The following is a 22,400-nucleotide window of genomic DNA, read 5'->3' as shown; positions in this document are numbered from 1 at the left end:
TTCACTCCGCAAAGTTTTCCCGCCACACAAACCGATACAAACTTTTTGAGCTCACAGTCAATCTTCTTCTGGATCACTTCCGGCATTTGGTACATTCCCCTTCCGGAAGATTTCTTTTTGAATTTTGTTTTCTAACGTGAATTTGTTTTGTCCGGGGTAAAAGTGTTTTTCTTATGTCATTTTTTAAAAATAAAATGTAAACATATTTCCCAACATGTAAATTTGTTTGACGCTTTGTAAAAGTGTTTGGCACTTTGTAATTTAGTTTTGCACTTACCGGCCACCGTATCAAACAGAGCAGGAACACTAAAGTAAGGGGCGGGGGGTGAAAACGACAGGAGGGTTAAAGAGCAGATTCTCTCTGAGGGGACGGATGTTGCCACAATACACAGTGTGTGTGCCATCACATGTGGAAGATGTGTGCAGACTGAAGCCTTGGTCTGCCACCAGCTCAGAGGGGCTGCACTTCTACTGACCACCAGGGGGCTCCACTGGTTGTTTCACAAAGTCACAGTGTGTTGGAGTCTATCAGGGTATTTTCCAAGCAGCACTGTGTTTCTAACATCTGGATGTTGGTAAAGAGTTACTCTGCATTGGCCGGGAATCGAACCCGGGCCTCCCGCGTGGCAGGCGAGAATTCGACCACTGAACCACCAATGCTTACTTATTGAGTCTCACCATTACGTCAGGGTTCTCTAGTCATCAGCAGCTTTCAACAGTTGTTGAAACGCATGTTCTGAAGTACTTCCTGCATTTTATAACGTGGCAGCTAACCCGATCAGGGAGAGTCTTCTTTTTTCTGTTTTTCTCACACAGGTTCCTCCTTTGTTCCTCCGCTGAGTGAGACGGCAACATTTTTTTTTACACGTTTTACAGATGATTATTGTAATTTCTGTGTTTACATTAAAGCTGATATTTTTCTATAATAATCCATCATGGACCGCTGGACACTTTCATATCAGTAAATCCACCGTGTTTTAAAGGAGTTCAGAGTGTTTCAGAGTTTCTGACATGATACAGACAGACAGATCCAACAAAGTATTTACATGAACTGAGAGCTCAGACCAGCAGAGAGAGCACAGACACACACACACACACACACACACACACACAGTGGACGAGGTGCTCAGCTTCTCTCAGCTTGTGATTGCAAAAATGAGTGAAAGCAGGAAAAGACGCATTTTAATAAGTATTAGGAGGAACAAACCAACAGATTTGGTTTTAGTTCAATTTAACGCCACTTATTTGTCTAATAACAGCTGATTTGTGCACATGCGCCATTCCGTCTGACTCTTTGATCTCCAGTGACGTCACACAGTCTCGTGGAGGTAAGCAGTTGTTGATGTTGTCAGTGAAACATTCATTCATCCTCAGAGTCATCTGCTTCTACCGATCTCCATTTTCATTTCCAACCACTCAGAGAGACAAGAACACACACAGACACACTCTGACTAACCAAACCATTCCAGGAACAATCAGGATGATTCTGGCTCAGGGTGTGACAGGTCCGGGGTTCAAATCCCAGATGAGCCCTTTGTCAGCTGTTGTAAGAAGTGAAAAAGCCTCCTAAATGTGGAGGGAGGCCGACTCTGTCAGACTCATCACTGTGCTGGATGAGGCCGATGAAAAAAAACAGCCTCCTTCAAGCTGGATTTGAACCAGCAACCTAAAGATTTCAGCTGTAAGCCTCTACAGTCCTCCGCTCTACCAACTGAGCTGTCGAAGACAACGTTTGTGTTTTTAGCTTCATTAACAGTGTGCACTCTATGGTGGAGGTCATGACTAAAAAGTGGGAGGAGTCTTTGATCTCTTTGATGTCATTAGAACCTTTGTGAGATCACAGAATCAGCATCTCCTTTGATGGTTACTGATGGAACAGGAAAAGGTCAGATCATTCAGGACATTAATGTGACAGTTTATTATATGCTAAAGAAACCTTGTTCAGACTCATGATGGTCAGCCACGTATGTTGGGGGTATTTTCAGATCCAAAATACATCCCTGTACATCAGAGTGGTGCTGTGGCTTAGTTGGTCAAAGCGCCTGTCTAGTAAACAGGAGATCCTGGGTTCACTGTCTCATTGATAAAGTTTCAGGTTGTTGAGTTAAATTCATATAAGTTTCATTAAAAGGACACAGCACTCTCTCTGACCAGTCACTTAACTGCACAGTCTTCATGTCTCCCAGCAGTTCCTTGTTGCTAAAGTCAGATGTTGTAGAAAAAAAGTACTTCTGGGTTTTCATCAGCTGTAGGTTACAATGATCAATATTATAGATATGACAGACAGAGTTCTTGATGTTTTCCTGTTAACCAGTGCTGCTGAAAATCTCATGTGGTGTGTATAAACAGCAGAGGATGGTTTCAATCCATCGACCTCTGGGTTATGGGCCCAGCACGCTTCCACTGCACCACTCTGCTCATTACTTTCAGTTTGCAATGTCCTCTGGAGTTTTGTGTAATTTTTAACCACCACATCCACTTTCTGTCAAAGTGGGTGTTTTGGTTAAAAAGTACTGAGATTTCCACCTGCAGTGTATCAAATGACCACGAGGGGGCAGCTTGGAAAATGAAGTCAGATCTTATTGAAGAGCATCAGACTTTTAATCTGAGGATCCAGGGTTCAAGTCCCTGTTCAGGTGCTGCAGCTTCTTACCAATGGCTGTTTTTTTGTCATCACATGTACCTTTGGGTTCATGACGAGGTGGCCGAGTGGTGAAGGCGATGGACTGCTAATCCATTGTGCTCTGCACGCGTGGGTTCGAATCCCATCCTTGTCGGTGTTCAGCTGGCTTTAGTCTGTCTGAGTTGTACCCTGCTGTTGAAATGTAGTGGTTGCACTTTTTTAACAGGAGACAAACTTTGTTAAGAGTCATGATGGTCACTACACTACAGAAACTGCATGCACTCATTCATTTGAAGCGAACGTGAGAGTGTGACGTATCCATCTGTGTCGCGTGGGGCATCAATGAAAGGCAGGAAATGCCTTTGATCTCCAGTGACGTCACACAGTCTCGTTGTGGAGTTATTAGTCGTTGATTCTGCAAAAATGGTCCAGTGGGGTGAAATGGTCCATAGAAGTCTAATATCACCGAAACATGTTAACCAGACAGTGTTCAAGGATTTGAGGTTTAAACCACTAAATTCTCATTATTAACTAAAGCTGCATCTGTTATATCTATAACATTTAACATTATGCGCAAGGCACTGCTGGGATTTGAACCCAGGATGTCCTGTTTACGAGACAGGCGCTTTGACCAGCTAAGCCACAGAACCACTCTGAAGTACATGTATATACAGAGGATCTGGTGATGGAAGTGTAATGTGTAAACTGCAGCTGAGGTTGATGGTAAAGTGGTTTGTTTTAATGTAGGAGCAAAAGTTGAACAATATGGAGAATTTACTTGGGACAGTTGTCATTGGAAGCTTGTTCACATTGTGAAGCTTTCAAATGCAGTTTATTTTACTGAGGACAAAGAAAAAGGCAGACTCACTTGTAGGGCTGCTGGTAAAACAGGGACAGTCTGAGATTGCTTGGACATCCTGACTGCACAAAAGAGAGACATTTCAGGATGCCTGATCCAACAAACATTTGGCTCCTCGCCCAGTTTGGTTCTTACTTCTGTCTGCAGAACTCAACGCTCGCTTAGCATCTGAGAGGTAGTGGGATCGATGCCCACATTCTCCACAAGACTTTAGCTCTTTGTTGGAGATTACAGCAACAAGTGAACTAAAAACAGCAGGTCCCTGAGTGGGCTTTGGAGGCTTTTGGTAAACAGGACATCCTGCATTCAAACCCCAGCAGTGCTTCACTCTCAGCTGTTACAGCTTTTACTTGCAATCTCTGGACAAGACAAGAGAAACAGTAATTTAGTGGTTGTTGCGCAGATGGAAATTTGGTGATTGACCGCTTTGCACAGGACAAAAACTTGATATTGGCGAAATAACATAAGGGCTCGTCCAGGATTTGAACCCAGGACCTCTCGCACCCTAAGAATTCAAACCCCAGCAGTGCTGTGGTTCAGACTTTACAGTATGTTTTCAGTCAGACCTGCTGATCTGCAGTGATGGGCTGTGTGTGTTTATGGGGGGTGTAGCTCAGTGGTAGAGCATTTGACTGCAGATCAAGAGGTCCCCAGTTCAAATCTGGGTGCCCCCTGCCAAACTGCGTGTTTTCACATGCAAACACAAACTCTGTTTGTCTGTGATGTTTCTCATTTCAGTGCACCTGGTGTTAGTATTATCTTTCACTGCCTTCTGTAACTTTTGTTCACAGGGAGACAGAAATGCCTGAATTACGCACCCTGCACAACACAGACTAACCTCAGGGGAACAGACCGCCAGCACAACAATGCTGTCGATAAGGATCTTTCCCATTTGGGTTACTTGAAGTGATGGTGGCCACTAATGCAACACTCCGTTTATAACAGTTTTACATTTAATTAAATACTTCACTGCAAAAATGACACACATATGACATTATGGGAAATCTCAAAACTGTGTACAAATGTTTGGAGGAGAAAATGGAAGAAAGATGTGTTTGACAGCCTTTTGGACACACAACCAGTCAGCGTGATGCATCCAACCTCACAATATTTCATTGTGTGGTTGAAAGAGGAGGGAGAACATTGCAAATGTAGGTCGAAGAAACCTGAGCTTGCACCTCACTCAGGTACCACCTCCGATGCCGAAACCCAGGATTGAACCAGGGACCTTTAGATCTTCAGTCTAACGCTCTCCCAGCTGAGCTATTTCGGCTGGCTGAGCTCACTAATGCAGGATGTTCTGTTCACCTTCCACTTCTCCAAAGTCCCAACGTGAAGGCTTCAAATGCACATCTCTCACAGTGTTATCATGCCAAGAGAAAGAACTGACTGATTCTGACAATGGGACTGTGGCCCAGTGACCACGTGGCCTAATGGACAAGGCGTCTGACTTCGGATCAGAAGACTGAGGGTTCGAGTCCCTTCGTGGTGGGGAAGTTATGTATTACAGGTTATACCATATTTAATGGTTCTGGTGAAACCAAAGTGGAGGAAAGGGGCAGTGCAACTGTCATAACATCAACATGTAGTGGCAGTAATCAGCAAGTTGATCAATGTAGTTTGTTATTTGCATCACTGCCTCAGCAGAGGTGGGTTTTGGGCCCAGCACTCTTCCACTGCTCCACTGCTGCTTCACACTCAGCTGTGAACCGATCCAATGAGTGCTGTCGTTCTCAGGCTGATGGTGCTGAAAGGCGCACATCATCTGCAAAATCCTCCAGATACTGACCTGGAACCCCTCCTCTTCACGGCTCTCAAAATAATTTTAATAAGAGTTTGGTCTAGACCTGCTCTATATGTACTTGACGTAACTTAATTATGATGTTTTGACGTGAGTTAAAAAAAGAGGCCAAAACATTAGGAGTTTGCTTTTAAGTGGACTTCAATGGCTGCTGTTTTGTCATCACATGTACACTTGTGTTCACTTTGGTAATTTGGTAGGATGACTACACAGGATAAATCGCTCCAAGCTGCGTGGATAATTGAGAGATCAGGGTGTTGCACAAGATAAAGACTTCCCATGCTTCATTATCAACGCTGGAGATGACAGGGGCCGCGGGGCCTCATACATGCAAAGCATGCACTCTACCACTGAGCTACATCCCCTGCATGGTGCACAACGCCCGCTGTTATGTTATGAACGACAGATGAATGACAGTGTGAAGTTTGCTGTCTGGTTGTGTTACTTGAAGGATCTTGACAAGACACTTGCCACAGTGAAGACGCCAGGCTGAAGCCGTAACATGTCACATCAACGGCGTGGCCATTTGACTGCAGGTCAAGAGGTCCCCAGTTCAAATTTGGGTGTCCCCTGCCAAACCTGCATGTTTTCATACGCAGGCATGAACTCTGTTTGACTGTGATGTTTCTCATTTCAGCCCACCTGGTGTTGGTATCGTCTTTCACTGGCTTCTATAACTTTTGTTCACAGGGAGATGAAAAATGCCTGAATTAGCTGATTAGTTTTCATTGACAAGAAACAAACTGGCAGTGGTGGGTGGTGACAGTGAAGGTTTCAAATCCAGTTCAGTCCAAATAGTTCCAGTTTTGTTGTCGCTTCTGTCGGCAGAACTCAAAGGTATCTGGCAGGACCATGATTGTCTTTTGAGCTTCATTAACAGAGTGCACTCTACTGTGGCGGTCATGACAAAAAAGTGGGAGGAGTCTTTGATCTCTGTGATGTCATTAGAACCTTTGTGACATCACAGAATCTGGTTTCATGCTTCTTCATTTTGCTGCCACAGTCCTGATCATATTGGAACTGTTTGAGTTACTGCCTTCACTCCTGATGTCCAGCACAAGAATCATGCTACATGTTATGACACTAAATAAATGACACTTCCTGTCTGAATACCCAAAGAACAACTCCAATCTCCTCCTTAAAGTTGCATCCTCATTCTGATCACCTGGCTCTAAATGCAAACTAAATGCTGTAAATTCGCCACTCACGAGTCTTGAAACAACCTTGCAACACAACAGGTGTCATCTCACTATTTTCCAGTTTAAATGCACAATTATCATTGCAATCTCTGGACAAGAGAAACAGTTGTGGTTGTTGCTGATCCACTGCCATGAATCCATCCAAAAAAACAAAGACTTGCTGTGTTTAGTTCACTTGTTGCTGTATCTCCAAAGAGCTAAAGTCTTGTGGAGAATGTGGGCATCGATCCCACTACCTCTCACATGCTAAGCGAGCGCTCTACCATTTGAGCTAATTCCCCTGCCATGCTAGCATGCAAGCTAAGCTTTGAGAAATGGCAGCTTTAACAACATCAACAGGTTTCAAAGCTTTTTCGAGAGAGTTCAAAATAATTCAATTTTTCAATCATCTGTATTTTTCAGTAAAAACACTTTCCCTGACCGGGAATCGAACCCCGGCTGCGGCGGTGAGAGCGCCGAATGCTAGCCATTAGACCACCAGGGAGCGTGTAGACGAAACACCTTTGTCCCAAAACCTTACAGCAGTAGAGGTGAAAGAAAATCTGTCATTTCACACAGTGAAGGTTCCAATGTGAAACCTTAACCTGTAGACAACCTGTTTTGTCCACTCCACACGTGTGAGCAAGTGCAAACTCTGAGCCTCCATGTGATCTGATCAGATCGTGGTCATTGTGTATTGGAATGACTGGACTCACTTTGATGGGCAAATTTTTCAGCTTCTGTCGTCAGAATGGCTGAGCGTTCTAAGGTGCTGCGTTCAGGTCGCAGTCTCCCCTGCAGACTCCAGGACAAGTATCAAACCTGACGAGGAGGCCGAGTGATTAAGGCGATGGACGGCTAATCCGTTGTGCTCTGCACACATGGGTTTGAATCCCATCCTCGTTGGTGGTTGCGTTAGTCTTTCCATGTCGCAACAACAACATACATACAAACATAAATGTTACTGAGTGTTATTTTCCCATTAGTTTTTACTTCTTCTACGATACAGATACAGACGGTTTCGGAGAACAACTGCAGAGATGACCCTTTCAAACCCCCGCCTCCAGAGGAGACTGCGACCTGAACACAGCGCCTTGGACCGCTCGGCCATCCTGACTGTTTTTGTCAACCAGTGGAGCCTGCTGGTCATTGGATAGACTGCAGGTGGAAGTCTCAGTACTTTTTAACCTGCTCATAACCAGGCAGTGTTCTGCTGGATAAGTTTGGGTCTGAAAAAAAAAGAAACTACTTATCGCCCAACGTGGGGCTTGAACCCACGACCCTGAGATTAAGAGTCTCATGCTCTACCGACTGAGCTAGCCGGGCTGCTAAAGCTGCAAAAAATTATCCTAAAAATTCCCAAAAAATACAGACTGTTTATTTTTATCATTATGCTGCGTTGTATGTATGCTCCTTGATGCTTTGAGCTGCAGAAAGAACAAGAGCAGTTTTACAAACATTTCAAAATAAAAGCCAATTTAGATTATTTTATTTGTATCTTTAGTTCAGATGTAGCAAAGCGCAACAATTCTGTCAATAAGGATCTTTCCCATTTGGGTTATTTGAAGTGATGGTGGCCACTGATGCAACACTCCAGGGTCATCACACACCAGCTTCATGCCGGTGTGTGATGACCCTGTCGTTAGCACACACCCTCTGGTCCCCCTTCTTGAAGGGCTGTTAATGATTACTTTGTTTGTGTGCAGCTGTTTCGTTCCTCATGTTGTTCCAAGCTGACTTATTTTGGAAAAAAATAAAAATAACAGTTAATGGTCAATTCATTCATTTTGTCTTATTTATTTAGTATAGTTATTTTTGTATTGTTATTTCTTTGGAGATTCAGATGCTCTTGTGACTTTAAAATAAATTTAGTTTTAAAAGCTAATAGCTTGCCCAGAAGCACAACTGGAGCGACATTGAAAGGCTTCCCAAACCGGAAAAACAACCAACCGTTGTTGGCAGGATTTGAACCTGCGCGGGGAAACCCCAGTGGATTTCTAGTCCATCGCCTTAACCACTCGGCCACAACAACCACACACACCAAAGCTCCCAGCACAACTTCCAAATCTTTTTCCTTGAGGGAATTATACTGGAGATGACAAACCTGGAGGGGAAGCGTGTGTTTGGGGACATCTGGAGAAAATTGGACCTGGTAGACCTCCAAACCTACCTGGGTCTGAAAAGGCTGACTGTGATGTTTCTCATTTCAGCCCAGCTGGTGTTGGTATCGTCTGTCACTGTAACTTTTGTTCACAGGGAGATGAAAAGTGCCTGACTTAGTGGATTGGTTTTCATTGACAAGAAACAAACAGGCAGTGGTGGGATTCGAACCCACGCCTCCGACCCTTAATCCAGCGCCTTGGACCGCTCGGCCACACTACCACAGACAGTTCCACTTCTGTTGTTGCTTCTGTCGGGCAGAACTCAAAGGTACCATGTTTGTGTTTTGAGCTTCATTAACAGAGTGCACTCTATGGTGGAGGTCATGAGAAAAAGTGGGAGGAGTCTTTGATCTCTGTGATGTCATTAGAACCTTTGTGACATCACAGAATCAGCATCTCCTTTGATGGTTACTGATGGAACAGGAAAAGGTCAGATCCTGATATAATCTTGTGAATCCACAAGTATGCCTTTCTTTGTTTGTGTACCAACAGCCTGACCTCTGGTTCTGACTTTGTTTTGATGAACCTCATTATTTACACACAGCACATTCAGGACATTAATGTGACAGTTTATTATATGCTAAAGAAACCTTGTTAAGACTCATGATGGTCAGCCACATATGTTGGGGGTATTTTCAGATCCAAAATACATCCCTGTACTTCAGAGTGGTGCTGTGGCTTAGTTGGTCAAAGCGCCTGTCTAGTAAACAGGAGATCCTGGGTTCAGTGTCTCATTGATAAAGTTTCAGGTTGTTGAGTTAAATTCATATAAGTTTCATTAAAAGGACACAGCACTCTCTCTGACCAGTCACTTAACTGCACAGTCTTCATGTCTCCCAGCAGTTCCTTGTTGCTAAAGTCAGATGTTGTAGAAAAAAAGGACTTCTGGGTTTTCATCAGGTGTAGGTTACAATGATCAATATTATAGATATGACAGACAGAGTTCTCAATGTCTTCCTGTTAATCAGTGCTGCTGAAAATCTCATGTAGTTAAACAATGTGTGTGAGTGTGTATCTACTGTAACAGATCGACTGTAGCTGAGTAGATAGAACAGTTTCGTCCTCCTCCTGGTCTGTAGACCAGTTGGGCACCATTGGCATGAGATCTACAGGATCTCAAGTTAAATTGTAGACACACAGTTAGGCTGCAATGGCCGGGAATCGAACCCGGGTCAACTGCTTGGAAGGCAGCTATGCTCACCACTATACCACCATTGCATGTAAAATGGTGAGCGTCCACTCCGAATGGATGCGAAATGGTACCGTTTGTTTGCACTGTAAAAATTCTTATTTGTGCTGCTACGGTTTTATCGATGTGAGACATTTTAATTTCTGGTGATGAAGTCACACAGCCCCCCATGTTCTCCAAATGGACCCAAAGTGCAGTTGTCACCAAATTTATCAAACAGTAATGTCAGATGTCAGTAATTTAAGATGTTCAATCTTAAATAATTACCTAGCCTATCGTAGCTCAAAGCCTTTGATCCAGTGAGACATTTATAAGCAGTTAGTTCCATTAGGCCACCGGGACAGATGTTTAATATCTCCAAGAAGCGAGAATAGGTTAGGAAGGATACTAAATGTTGTAGTGTATGATCAATGCTCAGAAAACGTTTGACTACATTTTAAATGCCATAAATGTCCTGCTGTCAATGGCTCGTTGGTCTAGGGGTATGATTCTCGCTTCGTGTTGCAGCCTGCTATTCCTGCTAGAATTATCCTAAATATCTGCCTTTAAGGACATCGTGAACTAGCAGACAATTGGTCACCTGCCAAGATAAAAATATATATAATCACGCTGTGCACGTGCAAATGAAGATCATTATATGCATCATAATCATGGACCAGTAAAGATGGTGACAGATAGAACATCATGGTATGTCAGCACCACAAAAGTAGTACAAAGAAGTACCAAGATGTACAGAGGATCTGAAAATATTGCAAAGTAAGTGGCTGACAATCATCTAACCCTCCTACCAAAGTTTGTCTCCTGTGAAAAGCATTCAATCACCAATATCCCTTCTCCTCAGCACAGCATGAGCCACAAAACTGCCAGACAGCAAACCTCACACAGCTCCATAGTGTAACGGTTAGCAGCCCTACTGACTGAAAGGCAACGCATGGGCTCGTCCGGGATTTGAACCTGGGACCTCTCGCACCCTAAGCGAGAATCATACCCCTAGACCAACGAGCCATGTGGGCTGTGGAGGTCAGGACAAAAAAGTGGGAGGAGTCTTTCATCCCTTTGATGTCATTAGAACCTTTGTGACATCACAGAATCAGCATCTCCTTTGATGGTTACTGATGGAACATTTGTGGGGTTTTTTTTTTTTTTTTTCATTATTTACACACAGCACATTCAGGACATTAATGTGACAGTTTATTATATGCTAAAGAAACTTTTGGTAAGAGTGACGATGGTCAGCCACATATGTTGGGGGTATTTTCAGATCCAAAATACATCCTTGTACATCAGAGTGGTGCTGCTACGGAGTGTTGCATCAGTGGCCACCATCACTTCAAGTAACCCAAATGGGAAAGATCCTTATTGACAGCATTGTTGCGCTTTGTTACATCTGAACTAAAGATACAAATAAAATAATCTAAATTGGCTTTTCTGATTTGGCTGATCTGAATAGGTTTAACGTCTTGCTTGGGAATCAACCTGCAAAACTGCCCCCATGTTCTGTAAGGGTAGGTGTTGCACACTGCGTCAAGATGATCTGCCAGTGAGACGGCCTGAAAAATAAAACACATGGTGTTAAAGATTTCTTTGTGAGTTCAATAGCACAGCTTCTTAAGTCACAATCTGTGGAACATGCAAAACAACTTCTACGTACCATCGCGACTGACTCTGACTCTTCTGAAGCACCAGCATCAGTGGAAGTTCTGCTGCTGTTGAAGCAGAGTTCAAAAACATGAAAAATGGGCTTTTCAAACATGAAAACCTACCCATTCGTGCCAACCAATCTTTCCTTCATTGAGGGAAACATGAGGATTCGTTCTGCAAAACAAAAACGTTAAATGGATGATGTAGCTGATGCAACAACTGTCATAGGACCTGACCCTGACTCCACTACTTCCCAGAATGCTCACCCTGGTGAGGAGGCTGATGAAGCTCCAAACAGTCCTCCAATGGATGACAATGCTGTTGAAAACTGAAGAGGCTTTGTAGTTCCAGCCAAAAGAAAGGAAGATGAGTTCTGATCTCTCTGCTTGTCAAGGGGCATCTGTTAAAAACGGAAACCATCAACAGCCTGTTAAAATTTGCAAATCGAAAGTCTCTGTGCTCAACACTCGTGCGTTTGATGCTGTTGTTCTTTTTGTGACAGCTTTTCTTTTGAAAAGGTTGTTAGCAGCAACAAATGTGACAACCAATTCCTCAAGCTGGTGAAAACAATAACAACACAGGGTGTGACCAAACAGGTGTATTCACAGAGGGCAGAACTGCTGAAGGAAACCTGTCCACCTGACCGCTGCTGCTCTCCAAATTGATGCACAATGCCAGGCTGCCATCCACAGTTCATCACTTTTATTTTCTCAACATGTCTCTGTGGTGCAATGTATAATGTGTTTGGCTGTTATCTGAAAGGATGGTGGTTCAAGCCCACCCAGGGATGTTCTTTGTTTAAACCCCTTTGTGTACAGGATCTCTGCCTGTCTTGTAGAAGACTGGGATTTCCTGAATGTTAGAAACTCAGTGCTGCTTGCAATATAAAACACAGCTGCTCTACATGAACAGTGATACAACAGTGGTCACCTGTAGACAGACTCATCACTGTGCTGGATGAGGCCAATGAAAGGAAAAACCTCCTTCGAGCCGGAGTTGAACCAGCGACCTAAGGATTTCAGCTGTAAGCCTCTACAGTCCTCCGCTCTACCAACTGAGCTATCGAAGGGAGCCTACTTCTTGCCACCAAAACAAACAGTCACAGATTCCAATTAAATCAGATTCATTCATATATATTGCCAAATCTTAACAAAGTTGAATCACACTGAGTAACAAAAGGTCGTTGTCTCGTTGGAGGGGATCATCGGCATAGGAGTGAAAATTAGTTCCACAACAGAATCATTTGGGCAAAAGTTGAACAATATGGAGACTTTACTTGGGACGGTTGTCATTGGAAGCTTGTTCACTTTGTGAAGCTTTTAAATGCAGTTTATTTTACTGAGGACAAAGAAAAAGACAGATTCACTTGTAGGGCTGCTGGTAAAACAGGGACAGTCTGAGATTGCTTGGACATCCTGACTGCACAAAAGAGAGACATTTCAGGATTCCTGATCCAACAAACATTTGGCTTCTTGCCCAGTTGGGTTCTTTCTTCTGTCAGCAGAACTCACAGTTATCTGGCAGGACCATGATTGTCTTTGGAGCTTCATTAACAGTGTGCACACATTACAGAATTTTTTTTTTGCTACACTCTGGTGCAAAGTTTATTAAGTTCATTCCAGGAGTAATCCACAGACTGCCAGATGCTCCAGCTGAGGCTTGAACTCACAACCTCAGCATCTCTCTGCAGGTTCCTGTCCACCATCCTTTCAGTTAGCAGCCAAACACACTGGCTCATTGCCCCACAGAGACTGAATGACCAGCAGCTGTAGTTACACTATTTAAACCTCAGCTAGCTTCATGTTGGTTCAAACTGATGTTCAGATATTTGACTCTAGCAGTCATTGTTGGTCGATGTATGCTGGATAAGAGAAAGTAGATGAAACACAGCACGTCTCTCAGTGGGCTCCAAAAGACCACTGAGCCATCCTGACATGTGTGTCCAGCTGCCAGTCTCTGATGAGGAACTGCAAAAAATCCTCCAAAAAATTGACAAAAAACACAGACTGTTATGTGTATTTCCTTCTTCAAATCTTTATTTTGGTCATTTAATATGTTTTGCTGCATTTCAACTCCTACAGGTGTGCGCTTCTGAGAGACTCTGTGGCGCAATGGTAGCGCGTCTGACTCCAGATCAGAAGGTTGCGTGTTCAACTCACGTCAGGGTCAGATCATCTGTTTGCACTTTTGGTAAACGCTCACATACTCTGTGGTGCAGCAGGACGTGTTTTTCTGATGATCCATTTAATTTCTTCACATCACATTTCACATCACTATTTCCCATTATTTTAGATGGACACACATCACCATTTGATTTTATTTCAGTTTATTTTGAACAATATAAAAAAAAAAACAAACAAACCCAAAAGTCTGCAAGTTTTATCAATGATATGGAGGGTGGAGGGTTTAGAAAGTAGTTAGAAAGTCACAAATGTTACCTTAAAGGGCATATTGCAGGTTAAGGACCACATTGAATCAATGTTTAAAAAAATAATTTTGGAAATGTTTTGCTGGAAAGTGAAGGAGGTAAAATGTCCACAGCAGAAGGGGGGCAGATCATTGGACACGTCATATGAAGGGCTCGTCCGGGATTTGAACCCGGGACCTCTCGCACCCAAAGCGAGAATCATACCCCTAGACCAACCAGCCCTTGATAAAGTTTTTGAATTATTGAAAAAATTTTACTTTTCATTCAGATCTTTATTCAAGCGTTCTTTATTGACAAGAAAGATCCAACATTAAGAACAGAACAGCTACACACAAACAAAATAATGATGAACAGCCCTTCAAGAAGGGGGACCAGAGGGTGTGTGCCAACTACAGGGTCATCATGAACCTCTGTTTTGGGTGGTGGTTGGATGTTATTGGTTTTTCTTAATCAATATCAAACTAAATAATGGCAATAAAGGTTAAATAAATAAAGGTTGCAGACCCCTGATCGAGGGGTATGATTCTGACTTTGGGTGCAAGAGGTTCTGTGTGTAAATCCCAGAGGAGCCCCTCATATGATGTGTCCGCTGTCTGCAGTTCCACTATTCAAGTGTCAGTAAGTTAGACAACATGAATTCAGGAAGGCTTCTCTGACTTCAACAGGTTCTGTTCAATGTGCTCTAACTGCTTATAAATGTCTCACTGGATCAAAAGCTTTGAGCTACGATAGGCTATGTAATACATTTTAAATGCCATAAATGTCCTGCTGTCAATGGCTCGTTGGTCTAGGGGTCTGATTCTCGCTTCGGGTGCGAGAGGTCTGACTGGAACTTTTCCTGTTGCAGCCTGCTATTCCTGCTAGAATTATCCTAAATATCTGCCTTTAAGGACATCGTGAACTAGCAGACAATTGGTCACCTGCCAAGATAAAAATATATATAATCACGCTGTGCACGTGCAAACGAAGATCATTATATGCATCATAATCATGGACCAGCAAAGATGGTGACAGATAGAACATCATGTTATGTCATCACCACAAAAGTAGTACAAAGAAGTACCAAGATGTACAGAGGATCTGAAAATATTGCAAAGTAAGTGGCTGACCATCATGACTCCTACCAAAGTTTGTCTCCTGTGAAAAGCAGTCAATCACCAATATCCCTTCTCCTCAGCACAGCATGAGCCACAAAACTACCAGTGCTCTTGCTTCAGTTGCCAAGATACTGCAACTAACAACCAGACAGCAAACCTCACACAGCTCCATAGTGTAACAGTTAGCACCCTTATTGACTGAAAGGCAACAGATGGGCTCGTCCGGGATTTGAACCCGGGACCTCTCGCACCCTAAGCGAGAATCATACCCCTAGACCAACGAGCCATGTGGTCTGTGGAGGTCAGGACAAAAAAGTGGGAGGAGTCTTTCATCCTTTTGATGTCATTCGAACCTTTGTGACATCACAGAATCAGCATCTCCTTTGATGGTTACTGATGGAACATTTGTGGCGTGTTTTTTTTTTTTTCATTATTTACACACAGCACATTCAGGACATTAATGTGACAGTTTATTATCTGCTAAAGAAACTTTTGGTAAGAGTGACGATGGTCAGCCACATATGTTGGGGGTATTTTCAGATCCAAAATACATCCCTGTACATCAGAGTGGTGCTGCTACGGAGTGTTGCATCAGTGGCCACCATCACTTCAAGGAACCCAAATGGGAAAGATCCTTATTGACAGCATTGTTGCGCTTTGCTACATCTGAACTAAAGATACAAATAAAATAATCTAAATTGGCTTTTCTGATTTGGCTGATCTGAATAAGTTTAACGTCTTGCTTGGGAATCAACCTTCAAAACTGCCCCCATGTTCTGTAAGGGTAGATGTTGCACACGGCATCAAGATGATCTGCCAGTGAGACGGCCTGAAAAATAAAACACATGGTGTTAAAGATTTCCTTGTGAGGTCAATAGCACAGCTTCTTAAGTCACAATCTGTGGAACATGCAAAACAACTTCTACGTACCATCGCGACTGACTCTGACTTTTCTGAAGCACCAGCATCAGTGGAAGTTCTGCTGCTGTTGAAGCAGAGTTCAAAAACATGAAAAATGGGCTTTTCAAACATGAAAACCTACCCATTCGTGCCAACCAATCTTTCCCTCATTGAGGGAAACATGAGGATTCGTTCTGCAAAACAAAAACGTTAAATGGATGATGTAGCTGATGCAACAACTGTCATAGGACCTGACCCTGACTCCACTACTTCCCAGAATGCTCACCCTGGTGAGGAGGCTGATGAAGCTCCAAACAGTCCTCCAATGGATGACAATGCTGTTGAAAACTGAAGAGGCTTTGTAGTTCCAGCCAAAAGAAAGGAAGATGAGTTCTGATCTCTCTGCTTGTCAAGGGGCATCTGTTAAAAACGGAAACCATCAACAGCCTGTTAAACTTTGCAAATCGAAAGTCTCTGTGCTCAACACTCGTGCGTTTGATGCTGTTGTTCTTTTTGTGACAGCTTTTCTTTTGAAAAGGTTGTTAGCAGCAACAAATGTGACAACCAATTCCTCAAGCTGGTGAAAACAGTAACAACACAGGGTGTGACCAAACAGGTGTATTCACAGAGGGCAGAACTGCTGAAGGAAACCTGTCCACCTGACCGCTGCTGCTCTCCAAATTGATGCACAATGCCAGGCTGCCATCCACAGTTCATCACTTTTATTTTCTCAACGTGTCTCTGTGGTGCAATGTATAATGTGTTTGGCTGTTATCTGAAAGGATGGTGGTTCAAGCCCACACAGGGATGTTCTTTGTTTAAACTCCTTTGTGGACAGGATCTCTGCCTGTCTCTGGAAGACTGGGATGAGTGGTTAGAAACTCAGTGCTGCCTGCAGTATAAAACACAGCTGCTCTACATGAACAGTGGTCACCTCCTGTCTGTAGTCAGACTCATCACCATGCTGGATGAGGCCGATGAAAGGAAAGACCTCGCCGGAGTTGAACCAGCGACCTAAGGATTTCAGCTGTAAGCCTCTACAGTCCTCCGCGCTACCAACTGAGCTATCGAAGGGAGCCGTTAGTATGTTTGTCTTCTTGTCTTCTTTGACTAATATTTACAGATCTGACATTACTTCACAAATCCAGCCACGTCTGAGTTAGCACAACTAGTTTCATTATAAATTCTGAAAGCCACCAAAACAAAAATCACAGATTCAAATTAATTCAGATTCATTCATATATATAGCCAAATCTTAACAAAGTTGAATCACACTGAGTAACAAAAGGTCGTTGTCTCGTTGGAGGGGATCATCGGCATAGGAGTGAAAATTAGTTCCACAACTGAATCATTTGGGCAAAAGTTGAACAATATGGAGACTGTACTTGGGACGGTTGTCATTGGAAGCTTGTTCACATTGTGAAGCTTTTAAATGCAGTTTATTTTACTGAGGACAAAAGAAAAAGACAGATTCACTTGTAGGGCTGCTGGTAAAACAGGGACAGTCTGAGATTGCTCGGACATCCTGACTGCACAAAAGAGAGACATTTCAGGATTCCTGATCCAACAAACATGTGGCTCCTGGCCCAGTTTGGTTCTTTCTTCTGTCGGCAGAACTCAAAGTTATCTGGCAGGACCATGATTGTCTTTGGAGCTTCATTAACAGTGTGCACACATCACAGATTTTTTTTTTTTTGCTACACTCTGGTGCAAAGTTATTAAATTCATTCCAGGAGTAATCCACAGACTGCCAGATGCTCCAGCTGAGGCTTGAACTCACAACCTCAGCATCTCTCTGCAGGTTCCTGTCCACCATCCTTTCAGTTAGCAGCCAAACACACTGGCTCATTGCCCCACAGAGACTTAATGACCAGCAGCTGTAGTTACACTATTTAAACCTCAGATAGTTTCATGTTGGTTCAAACTGATGTTAAGATATTTGACTCTAGCAGTCATTGTTGGTCGATGTATGCTGGATAAGAGAAAGTAGATTGAACACAGCACGTCTCTCAGTGGGCTCCAAAAGACCACTGAGCCATCCTGACATGTGTGTCCAGCTGCCAGTCTCTGATGAGGAACTGCAAAAAATCCTCCAAAAAATTGACAAAAAACACAGACTGTTATGTGTATTTCCTTCTTCAAATCTTTATTTTGGTCATTTAATATGTTTTGCTGCGTTTCAACTCCTACAGTTGTGCACTTCTGAGAGACTCTGTGGCGCAATGGTAGCGCGTCTGACTCCAGCTCAGAAGGTTGCGTGTTTAACTCACGTCAGGGTCAGATCATCTGTTTGCACTTTTGGTAAACGCTCACATACTCTGTGGTGCAGCAGGATGTGTTTTTCTGATGATCCATTTAATTTCTTCACATCACATTTCACATCGCTATTTCTCATTATTTTAGATGGACACACATCACCATTTGATTTTATTTCAGTTTATTTTGAATATAAAAAAACAAAAACAAAAACCCAAAAGTCAGCAAGTTTTATCAATGATATGGAGGGTGGAGGGTTTAGAAAGTAGTTAGAAAGTCACAAATGTTACCTTAAAGGGCATATTGCAGGTTAAGGACCACATTGAATCAATGTTTAAAAAAATAATATTGGAAATGTTTTGCTGGAAAGTGAAGGAGGGCAGATCATTGGACATGTCATATGAAGGGCTCGTCCGGGATTTGAACGCAGGACCTCTCGCACCCAAAGTGAGAATCATACCCCTAGACCAACGAGCCCTTGGTAAGGCTTTTTAAATTATTGAAAAAATGTTACTTTTCATTCTGATCTTTATTCAAGCGTTCTTTCTTGACTAGAAAGATCCAACATTAAGAACAGAACAGCGTCACACAAACAAAATAATGATGAACAGCCCTTCAAGAAGGGGGACCAGAGGGTGTGTGCCAACTACAGGGTCATCATGAACCTCTGTTTTGGGTGGTGGTTGGATGTTATTGGTTTTTCTTAATCAATATCACACTAAATAATGGCAATAAAGGTTGCAGACCCCTGATCGAGGGGTATGATTCTTACTTTGGGTGCAAGAGGTTCTGTGTGTAAATCCCAGAGGAGCCCCTCATATGATGTGTCCGCTGTCTGCAGTTCCACTATTCAAGGGTCAGTAAGTTAGACAACATGAATTCAGGAAGGCTTCTCTGACTTCAACAGGTTCTGTTCAATGTGCTCTAACTGCTTATAAATGTCTCACTGGATCAACAGCTTTGAGCTACGATAGGCTATGTAATACATTTTAAATGCCATAAATGTCCTGCTGTCAATGGCTCGTTGGTCTAGGGGTCTGATTCTCGCTTCGGGTGCGAGAGGTCTGACTGGAACTTTTCCTGTTGCAGCCTGCTATTCCTGCTAGAATTATCCTAAATATCTGCCTTTAAGGACATCGTGAACTAGCAGACAATTGGTCACCTGCCAAGATAAAAATATATATAATCACGCTGTGCACGTGCAAATGAAGATCATTATATGCATCATAATCATGGACCAGTAAAGATGGTGACAGATAGAACATCATGTTATGTCAGCACCACAAAAGTAGTACAAAGAAGTACCAAGATGTACAGAGGATCTGAAAATATTGCAAAGTAAGTGGCTGACCATCATCTAACCCTCCTACCAAAGTTTGTCTCCTGTGAAAAGCAGTCAATCACCAATATCCCTTCTCCTCAGCACAGCATGAGCCACAAAACTACCATTGCTCTTGCTTCAGTTGCCAAGATACTGCAACTAACAACCAGACAGCAAACCTCACACAGCTCCATAGTGGAACAGTTAGCACCCTTATTGACTGAAAGGCAACAGATGGGCTCGTCCGGGATTTGAACCCGGGACCTCTCGCACCCTAAGCGAGAATCATACCCCTAGACCAACGAGCCATGCTGACTGTGGAGATCATGACAAAAAAGTGGGAGGAGTCTTTCATCCCTTTGATGTCATTAGAACCTTTGTGACATCACAGAATCAGCATCTCCTTTGATGGTTACTGATGGAACATTTGTGGCGTTTTTTTTTTCATTATGTACACACAGCACATTCATGTGACAGTTAATGTGACAGTTTATTATCTGCTAAAGAAACTTTGGTAAGAGTCATGATGGTCAGCCACGTACGTTGGGGGTATTTTCAGATCCAAAATACATCCCTGTACATCAGAGTGGTGCTGCTACGGATTGTTGCATCAGTGGCCACCATCACTTCAAGTAACCCAAATGGGAAAGATCCTTATTGACAGCATTGTTGCGCTTTGCTACATTTGTTGAGCTAAAGATACAAATAATATTATCTAAATTAGCTTTATTTTCAAATGCTTGTGTGGTGCTTTCTGTACCTCAAAATGTTTTACATCTGAATCACATGTAAACACAAAGGCTGCCCCACTGTCACCATTCAGAGCAGCTGTGAAGATTATTGATACAAATACATACTAAGCCAGCAGCCTACCCATTGAGCTAACTCCGCTGTGCTAACATGCTAGTGTGCGCAGGGAGTGTCAAATGCCACTCATGTGCATGAATTCACATGCACACACACACACAACTTCATGTTGAGGAGTTTGGTCTCTGGTTATCTACTTCTTTTTTACATGTTCATTTTGGAATACATTTTCAGTGCCCAGTTTTATTTTCACTGCAGTTACTCATGTTAACCACTCTGAGACAGTTTTAACAGCTGACTGGTTGTGTGTCCAAAAGGCTGTCAACAACATCTTTCTGCCATTTTCTTGTGGCAGGTCGAACGATCCTTCTGCAGCTGGTGTTCAGGTCGCAGTCTCCCCTGGAGGCGTAGGTTCAAATCCCACTTCTGACAGAAACTACACCCAAACAAAGCCCGGCTCTGTTGAACTTCCTTCATCAGATACTCCTCTGCTCTCATCGTAAAAATCTAAGTTTTAGACAAGATAAGTACTTCCTGTGTACCATACTGGAGATGCCGGGGAATGAATCCGGGGCCTCATACATGCAAAGCATGCGCTCTCCCACTGAGCTACATCCCCAGGATCTCCTGTTTGCAGGTGCTTTGACCAGCTAAGCCACAGCACCACATACATGCACTGCAGCTGCAGCTGTTTAAACCTATTTACACCTCTAAACTATTTAAACCTGAGCGAGTTTCATGTTTCCTGTTTCATGAGCAGAAATGGCGCCATCCAGCCGAAATAGCTCAGTTGGGAGAGCGTTAGACTGAAGATCTAAAGGTCCCTGGTTCAATCCCGGGTTTCGGCATCGAAGGTGGTACCTGAGTGAGATTCACACTCAGTTTTTTTTTTTTAACCTACATTTCCCAAATTCTCCCTCCTCTTTCAACAGCACCATGAAATATTGTGAGGGTGGATGCGTCACGCTGACTGGTTGTGTGTCCAAAAGGCTGTCAAAGACGCCATTTTCTCGTGGAAGATCGCAGGATTTTTCAGATGATGTGGTTCTTTTGGCACCATCAGCCTGAGATCTACAGGGTTCATTGGATCGTCCACAAAAATGGCTGCATGAACATTAGAATGCTTGGACCACTTTGGCCCGGGTTCAATTCCCAGTCAGAGAAAATGGCTTTATTTCGTTTAAAATACATGTCATTGCCAAAACGCCCTCATATGATGTTATCATCCACCTACACTACCATGTGTACCACCAAATGGAGCCAAATAAGACACAAAACTTATTGTGATGTGAGTCTGAAGAGCTGCTGCCTTTGATACATCACCTGATGATGTCACCTGATGATGCCACAATACTGCCAGAATGAAACTTTTGCTTTGAAGAATTTCCAAAATCATATGTGATTCAGATGTAAACACAAAGTCTGCCCCACTGTCACCATTCAGAGCAGCTGAGAAGATTATTGATCTTGAGTGTCAAATCCTAGCCACTCGACCACCAGGGAGTGTGCGGACACAAATACAACCATTTTTATGGACTGAACTTCTGACTGCAGCTCAAAAGGTCCCCCAATCAGATTCAATCAGACTTGAACACGCAGCCTTCTCATCTGGAGTCAGATGCGCTACCATTGCGCCTCAGAGTCATCCTCTAACGCACTTCATTAAGTTCATTAACCAAATTAAACTGTCACCATGAGGGTATTTGCTGTAACTTCATTATGATGTTTTGAAGTGTGGTTTAAAAAATGGGGGTGGGGGCAAAACACTAGGAGATTTTTGGTTTTAAGTGGCATTCAATGGCTGTTGTTTTGTCATCACGTATATGTTTGTGTTCAGTTAGTAATTTGGTAGAATGACTACACTGAGGGGATAGTTGAGCTAGGTCCGTATGTCCGGATGGCCGAGTGGTCTAAGGCGCCAGACTCAAGGTGAGCTCCTTCCTGCACTAAAGGGCATTCTGGTCTCTGAATGGAGACGTGGGTTCAAATCCCACTCCTGACAAAGTCTCTTGTAAAATATGTGAACCAAACTCTTCCAAAGATGATGGTGCAAAATCATCTCTAGTGTGAATACGGTGGAACACTGAAGATCTTCCCTCTTCAGCTAGTGCAGCTTCAGCATGGCATTGTTACTATTG

The 22,400-nt window shown here is 43.1% G+C and overlaps 20 non-coding genes across 20 annotated transcripts; 7 read left to right on the top strand and 13 right to left on the bottom strand.

The window, feature by feature from the left end:
* Positions 1-589: 589 nt before the first annotated feature.
* On the bottom strand, positions 590-660 carry trnag-gcc (transfer RNA glycine (anticodon GCC)). The gene has a single exon. It is a non-coding gene; the product is annotated as a tRNA-Gly (tRNA).
* A 2,035-nt stretch (positions 661-2,695) lies between these two features.
* trnas-gcu (transfer RNA serine (anticodon GCU)) lies at positions 2,696-2,777 on the top strand. The gene has a single exon. It is a non-coding gene; the product is annotated as a tRNA-Ser (tRNA).
* Positions 2,778-3,199: 422 nt separating this feature from the next.
* On the bottom strand, positions 3,200-3,273 carry trnat-cgu (transfer RNA threonine (anticodon CGU)). The gene has a single exon. It is a non-coding gene; the product is annotated as a tRNA-Thr (tRNA).
* Positions 3,274-4,084: 811 nt separating this feature from the next.
* Positions 4,085-4,156, top strand: trnac-gca (transfer RNA cysteine (anticodon GCA)). The gene has a single exon. It is a non-coding gene; the product is annotated as a tRNA-Cys (tRNA).
* Positions 4,157-4,682: 526 nt separating this feature from the next.
* Positions 4,683-4,755, bottom strand: trnaf-gaa (transfer RNA phenylalanine (anticodon GAA)). The gene has a single exon. It is a non-coding gene; the product is annotated as a tRNA-Phe (tRNA).
* Positions 4,756-4,901: 146 nt separating this feature from the next.
* On the top strand, positions 4,902-4,974 carry trnar-ucg (transfer RNA arginine (anticodon UCG)). The gene has a single exon. It is a non-coding gene; the product is annotated as a tRNA-Arg (tRNA).
* Positions 4,975-6,690: 1,716 nt separating this feature from the next.
* Positions 6,691-6,763, bottom strand: trnaa-agc (transfer RNA alanine (anticodon AGC)). The gene has a single exon. It is a non-coding gene; the product is annotated as a tRNA-Ala (tRNA).
* A 951-nt stretch (positions 6,764-7,714) lies between these two features.
* trnak-cuu (transfer RNA lysine (anticodon CUU)) lies at positions 7,715-7,787 on the bottom strand. The gene has a single exon. It is a non-coding gene; the product is annotated as a tRNA-Lys (tRNA).
* A 624-nt stretch (positions 7,788-8,411) lies between these two features.
* trnas-aga (transfer RNA serine (anticodon AGA)) lies at positions 8,412-8,493 on the bottom strand. Its single transcript has one exon. It is a non-coding gene; the product is annotated as a tRNA-Ser (tRNA).
* Positions 8,494-9,769: 1,276 nt separating this feature from the next.
* trnag-ucc (transfer RNA glycine (anticodon UCC)) lies at positions 9,770-9,841 on the bottom strand. The gene has a single exon. It is a non-coding gene; the product is annotated as a tRNA-Gly (tRNA).
* Positions 9,842-10,745: 904 nt separating this feature from the next.
* On the bottom strand, positions 10,746-10,817 carry trnap-agg (transfer RNA proline (anticodon AGG)). The gene has a single exon. It is a non-coding gene; the product is annotated as a tRNA-Pro (tRNA).
* A 1,617-nt stretch (positions 10,818-12,434) lies between these two features.
* Positions 12,435-12,522, bottom strand: trnay-gua (transfer RNA tyrosine (anticodon GUA)). The gene is given in 2 exon segments: positions 12,435-12,470; positions 12,486-12,522. It is a non-coding gene; the product is annotated as a tRNA-Tyr (tRNA).
* Positions 12,523-13,550: 1,028 nt separating this feature from the next.
* trnaw-cca (transfer RNA tryptophan (anticodon CCA)) lies at positions 13,551-13,622 on the top strand. Its single transcript has one exon. It is a non-coding gene; the product is annotated as a tRNA-Trp (tRNA).
* A 408-nt stretch (positions 13,623-14,030) lies between these two features.
* On the bottom strand, positions 14,031-14,102 carry trnap-ugg (transfer RNA proline (anticodon UGG)). The gene has a single exon. It is a non-coding gene; the product is annotated as a tRNA-Pro (tRNA).
* A 1,090-nt stretch (positions 14,103-15,192) lies between these two features.
* On the bottom strand, positions 15,193-15,264 carry trnap-agg (transfer RNA proline (anticodon AGG)). Its single transcript has one exon. It is a non-coding gene; the product is annotated as a tRNA-Pro (tRNA).
* Positions 15,265-18,086: 2,822 nt separating this feature from the next.
* trnaw-cca (transfer RNA tryptophan (anticodon CCA)) lies at positions 18,087-18,158 on the top strand. The gene has a single exon. It is a non-coding gene; the product is annotated as a tRNA-Trp (tRNA).
* A 381-nt stretch (positions 18,159-18,539) lies between these two features.
* trnap-ugg (transfer RNA proline (anticodon UGG)) lies at positions 18,540-18,611 on the bottom strand. Its single transcript has one exon. It is a non-coding gene; the product is annotated as a tRNA-Pro (tRNA).
* Positions 18,612-19,691: 1,080 nt separating this feature from the next.
* trnap-agg (transfer RNA proline (anticodon AGG)) lies at positions 19,692-19,763 on the bottom strand. The gene has a single exon. It is a non-coding gene; the product is annotated as a tRNA-Pro (tRNA).
* A 1,274-nt stretch (positions 19,764-21,037) lies between these two features.
* Positions 21,038-21,110, top strand: trnaf-gaa (transfer RNA phenylalanine (anticodon GAA)). Its single transcript has one exon. It is a non-coding gene; the product is annotated as a tRNA-Phe (tRNA).
* A 1,043-nt stretch (positions 21,111-22,153) lies between these two features.
* On the top strand, positions 22,154-22,264 carry trnal-caa (transfer RNA leucine (anticodon CAA)). Its single transcript has 2 exons — positions 22,154-22,191; positions 22,219-22,264. It is a non-coding gene; the product is annotated as a tRNA-Leu (tRNA).
* Positions 22,265-22,400: the final 136 nt, after the last annotated feature.

Source organism: Echeneis naucrates, chromosome 2 (assembly GCF_900963305.1).
Source record: "Echeneis naucrates chromosome 2, fEcheNa1.1, whole genome shotgun sequence".
NCBI lineage: Eukaryota > Metazoa > Chordata > Actinopteri > Carangiformes > Echeneidae > Echeneis > Echeneis naucrates.
The sequence above is the reverse complement of the archived record's forward strand: the minus strand, read 5'-3'. Positions and strand labels throughout refer to the sequence as shown.